The sequence below is a fragment of the Hibiscus syriacus genome, unplaced genomic scaffold (assembly GCF_006381635.1).
Source record: "Hibiscus syriacus cultivar Baekdansim isolate YM2019G1 unplaced genomic scaffold, ASM638163v2 tig00110864_pilon, whole genome shotgun sequence".
NCBI lineage: Eukaryota > Viridiplantae > Streptophyta > Magnoliopsida > Malvales > Malvaceae > Hibiscus > Hibiscus syriacus.
The window spans coordinates 2,688,875-2,694,716 of record NW_024062893.1 but is presented as its reverse complement, the minus strand read 5'-3'; the positions used below and the strand labels follow the sequence as shown (position 1 = coordinate 2,694,716).

The 5,842-nt window shown below is 33.2% G+C and overlaps 1 pseudogene; it reads left to right on the top strand.

Annotated features, from left to right (window-relative positions):
- The first annotated feature begins 728 nt into the window (after positions 1 to 728).
- LOC120143898 lies at positions 729 to 3,517 on the top strand (annotated as a pseudogene).
- Positions 3,518 to 5,842: the final 2,325 nt, after the last annotated feature.

The window sequence follows — 5,842 nt, the reverse complement described above, 5'->3', positions numbered from 1 at the left end:
AATTGAAAGTACGGTGAGTGAAATAGGAGAGAGTAAAGTTTAGTGAGTAAGCGTGTAATTTACCCTAAATTTAATAAATAGATTATTAAGTTTGAGTTAATTAATTTATTAATTAATTAGATATTGATGATTAAATAAAAAAACTATTAATCTAATAATAATTTGGGTAAACTATACATTTAGTACTTCAACTATCACTTTTATTTCATTTGGGTCTTCCAACTATTTTATTTTCAAAATCATGCATAACATTAAGCTTTTATTTTATTTTGGTCACTCATCGTTAATTTTTTAATGGTGATGTTGATGGTAATGTCACATCATTATTGAAAAAAATGGCATGTCAACTATTTTGGTACTTTAAAACAGGTGACCAAAACGTAACGTTAAGTATAATTTTGAAATAAAAACTAGTTGAATGATCAAAATGGAATAAAAGTGATAGTTGGGTACTAAACTTGTAGTTTACCCTAATAGTTTGATTAGGTTATAAGGAGAGATGCACCAAAATCACATGTCATCCTTGCTTAGTTGAAAGTTTTAAAGGATAGCTCTCAGCTACCAGCCTCTTATATCTCTTATTTATATGACCAAAGCTCTTCCCAAATTTTGACGGTAACACACTTCATCTACTACTCATATAAGCTTCTTCCATACGATCATCACCGCCTCCCCACAACCACCATCGCTGCTGCCTAAGCTTCAGTTTACGATCCTAACCTTTTATTTTTGTTTCGAAACAGAAAAGAATGGTGAGCGTTGAAGAAATCCGTAAGGCTCAACGTGCGGAAGGGCCAGCCACCATGTTGGCGGGTGGCACATCGACTCCGCCATATTGCATCGAGCAAAACTCTTACTCGACTGCTATTTTCGTATCACAAATAGTGAGCACAAGTCTGGGCGGAAAGAGAAATTCAAGCGCATGTGTAAGTCTCTTTTATCTTATCTTTAACGTTATTTGGATTATCATAATTCGTTATCAATTTTAAAGTTATTTAATTAAAAAAATATATAACTTAAGTAGGGTTTCATGTAAAGGGTGAAATAGCAACAATATATCATATAAATACGATATATGTAATAAATATAAACTCACTTCAATTGTGTTTAATGAATATAATATGTTTATGTTTAAAATATTGATCAATTTTAATTATATTTAAAATTGACATAAATATATTTTTAAAATGCAAAATATATATTATATTGATGTTTGATTTAATTATATATTATATGGTTGATGCATTTGATCGTTTTGGTTTTATTATATGTATGGTAGAAACCAATCTAGAAAAACATGTTTAATTTATGAAAATGATTTTTTAAAAAGTTGTAATACAAAATTTTTTGTAACTTTCTTATGAATTTGCGATTATTTTCATTGAGATTGAGAAGTAAATTAGTTTAGAGATTAAATTTTTGAGACTAATGGTTTAAAATTATTTATTTTTCTCGATAACTTAAATGGGTGAGATTTTAATTGTTTAAAATATTAAAAAATAATTTAAATTTCCATTCATTATAAACTATGGAGATAAAATTCTAAGATATTTTAACTCAATTTCACTAAAGTCCAACCAAAGAATAAGGGAGTTTGATTAAAAAAGATTTTTTTAATAAAAATAATTGATTTTTTAACAAAATTTATTACCGAAGTACTTTTAAAGATTTTTTAAAAAAATGGTATATGAACATTATTTTTTTGTATAATCATCAGTATCTGATCTATTAATCGATTAATCCATATTTAGTATTGTAGACACAATGACGACCCTCCTATGATAAAAATGTGTCTTTTGAAAAGTATTAAAAAAACTAAAAAAATGTGTCTTTTGAAAAGTTCAACCCACGTGATACTCTTTATCAAAATAATATAATTTTCCTAAATAATTTTTTCAATATTATTTACATAAATAATAATAATAATAATAATATTTGTATAAGATTGCCAAAAAATTTAGAATTCATGGCCCCGCCTATGATAAAATGAAAAACTAATCGACCGGTAGAATTGGTTAAAATGAAAATTAGTCATTTCTTTGATAAATAAAATATTCTTTTAAAAATGGTGAAATAATGTTTTTTTTCATTAATCAATGTTTTTATATAATATTAAAATTACTATTTATATTTTTAAAAATTTTAAATAATTATGTTAGAACATATTTGAATCTGTGATCTAATAAAGACACTAATTGATTTTTATTAACAAATATTAACTGTAAATTTTCCAAAAAAAATATAGAAGCTGTAAATTTGATTTAAAATATGAGGAGTAAATAGTAATTAAGAATATCGAATCTAGTCCAATTTATATATATAATAATTTTAAGAGCTAATGTCAATGTATTTTTATAACTAAATTTTTTGTTATAATTAATAAATAGTTATTCAAGCGTGCCTAAATTACTTGAAATATTCTCCAAGGCCTGGCAAACTCGGCCTAGATAATGTCAAACTCATTTGGATAGGTGCACCCCAAATAACTTAGTTTATTATTTCAAAAGTAATAAGAATATGTTATTATTTATATGTTTTTACAATTAAATTTGGATACTAATATAATATTCTTGTAACGCGGAGGCGAAAAATCGATGATCAAGAAGCGATACATGTACTTAACGGAAGAGATACTGAAAGAGAATCCCAACATATGCGCATACATGGCGACTTCACTAGATGCACGGCAAGACATGGTGGTGGTCGAGGTGCCAAAGCTCGGAAAAGAAGCCGCCATTAAAGCAATTAAATATGGGGCCAACCTAAGTCCAAGATCACCCACCTCGTCTTTTGCACCACCAGTGGTGTCGACATGCCAGGCGCTGATTACCAGCTCACAAAGTTTCTGGGCCTCCGCCCTTCCGTTAAGCGTCTCATGATGTACCAACAAGGTTGCTTTGCCAGCGGTACGGTGTTGCGGGTGGCCAAGGACTTGGCTGAGAACAACAAAGGTGCTCAAGTCCTTGTTGTTTGCTCCGAGATCACCGCCGTCACCTTTCGTGGATCTATTGACACTCACCTAGATAGTCTTATCGGCCAAGCTTTGTTCGGCGATGGTGCGGCAACTGTTATGATTGGTTCGGACCCGGTGCTTGAAACCGAGAAGCCATTGTTTGAACTTGTTTCAACAGCTCAAACGATGTTGCTGGACAGTGATGGTGCCATCGATGGCCACCTTTATGAAGTGGGGTTACGTTTCATCTCCTCAAAGATGTTCCGGGGCTTATTTCTAAGAACATTGAGGGGAGCCTAGGCATTTCAATCATTGGGAATCACCGACTGGAACTCACTTTTTTGGGTAACTAACTTTTTTTGGTAGCTCACCCTGGTGGTCCAGCGATATTGGACCAGGTGGAAGCCAAGTTAGCCCGAAAAGCTTCGAGCCAAAAGGCACGTTCTTTCCGAATACGGCAACATGTTGAGTGCCTGCGTGTTGTTCATTTTGGATGAGAAGAGAAAGAAATCAAAAGAAGACGCAGTTCGAACCACATGTCACTACAGCAAAAGTGTTATGTAGCGGCGTTTTAAGAACAAACGCCAAAAAAATTAAGCATATCGCGGCGTTTACTATCCAAACGCCACAAAATGATACTTTAGCGGCGTTTTTTAAACAGACGCCGCAATAAAGTGGTAATTTAGCGGCGATTATAGCTAAAACGCCGCAATAGATATGTTTATAGTGACGTTTTTTCAACAAACACCGCAATAGAGTGGTAATTTTGTGGCGTTTTTACACAAATGCCGCTATAGTGTTGTTTATAGTGGCGTTTGTTCAACAAACGACACTATAAAGAAGTAATTTAGCGGCGTTTATCAAACAAACGCCGCAATAGTATTGTTTATAGTGGCGTTTGTGCAAAAAATGCCGTAATAGAGTAATAATATAGCGGCATTTATCCTAAAAACGCCGCAATATGTTGTTTATCGTGGCATTTATATTAAAACACCGCAAAAATATGAACTACAGTGGCGTTTTTTAAAAAAAAATACCGTAAAAGGGTCAATATATGCTCTCTTGCCTAATCCCTAAAATCATTTCAGCATTACTTCCCTAAAAGGGATTTCTCTGGTACAACAACAACCCTCATACAATTGCAGCCGACGTCGTATTCTTTATGTCCCGGCGACCAAATTTGCCCTCTCAGTAGCGAACAATTATCTCACGATTGCACGGTTTGATCCCTTCTCTCACTACTGAACTTTTTTCATTTATTTTTTGTTGGTATTCTGAAAATGGGGGAAAACCCATAAAGCTAACGTAATGGAGAAATATAATAGCTTTCGAATAGGAAAAGAATATCTATACATATTTTTTTACTGGTTTACTGCTTAGGAGAAGTTTTTTTTTTTGCTTTCGAATAGAAAAATATTTGCTTTTGGAAACGTGAACAAATGGTTGTGGTACAAAGAGCAGGTGTTGTATTCAGTAAGAGAAATTATCATCGGAATGTCCACGTGGCGTCTTTACTCTGATGATGGATCAAATTATCGTTGGGAGGTTATCAGTTCGAACTTGCCGTCCAAACTCGATGATGACCCGAAAGGCCCTCTTATTGCAAAACACCCTTTCATGTCCGATCTCCTAAATGAAGGTAATAATTAATCGCTGAAAGTTTGTGGCGCTAAATTTTTTTTACTATAAAATTTCATAGATCACACGCATGTAGGATGTTCAAAGCTTAATGAGAACGATGATAGAGGAGTTGATAAATACTCGATGTTTAGAACCGAATTTGGTAACTCTATGGCGTTGAAAGAATCTTCAATAGCAAAAGCAATATCTATCCTCAATGAAGAAGACGTTACCTCTACTGTTACTCCAAGTAAACCTTTATATCATCTATTTAATTTTTTTAATGTTTGATTATGTTTCCAAGCCACCTCCAATCAAGTTTCATATTTTAGGTGGAAGGTCGTTATCTGTTTCAAGTGAAGCACTGAAGAGCGCATGGAGTCTTCTTGGTGAACCGAAGGTAGGGGATTTATTTGGTGAAGTGGATGAAGAGTTTCTCCATATAGAGTTTTCACGGAGGAAAAACTTAACGATGCGTCGTAAAACAAGGAAAACAACTTTTTTACGCCTTTCCCCACGAAAGAGCAATGAAGACTAAATTCTAGTGAACAATATTGTTAAGATTGTTTATGCATAACTTTAATGTTGGAGTGGATTTTAATGTATTTTGTTGTTAAGTAAATTGTACGCATAACGTGTACCTTAATTAAAATATATGGTTGTTGTTAATTACATTAAGCGTTATGATAGTAAATTAAGTTTATGTAGAGAAGAAATGAAATATTTAAAATCAATTAATCTTATATAAATAAAGGTAATTAGCGGCGTTTGTATCAGAAACGCCGCCATAGACCTAACTTTTGCGGCGTTTGTATCAAAAAATGCCGCAATATGTTCATCCATAGTGGCGTTTTTCCAACAAACGCCGTTTCAAGGATAATGATTTAGCAGCATTGTTATTAAAACGCCGCTATAAAGGGCTACTTTAGTGGCATTTCTAAACAAAAACGCTGCTAAATATTTGGACATTAGTGGCATTTTTATACAAATGCGGCAATAGATTTAATATTTAGTGGCGTTTTTTAATAAATGCCGTAATATAATAGAAATTCAGCGGCGTTTTTAAGAAAACGCCGCAATAGAGGCTTAAGTTAGTGGCTTTTTGAAACACGAATGCTGCGCAACATTTGGACAGTAGTGGCGTTTTTTAAGTAAACGCAGCGATAGAGTGCAACTATAGCAGAGTTTGGATGACAAACGCCGTAACTTTCTATAAAACCCCCAAATTTTGCGACTAAGCCCTAGCCCTATTCTCTTCATCATATTATT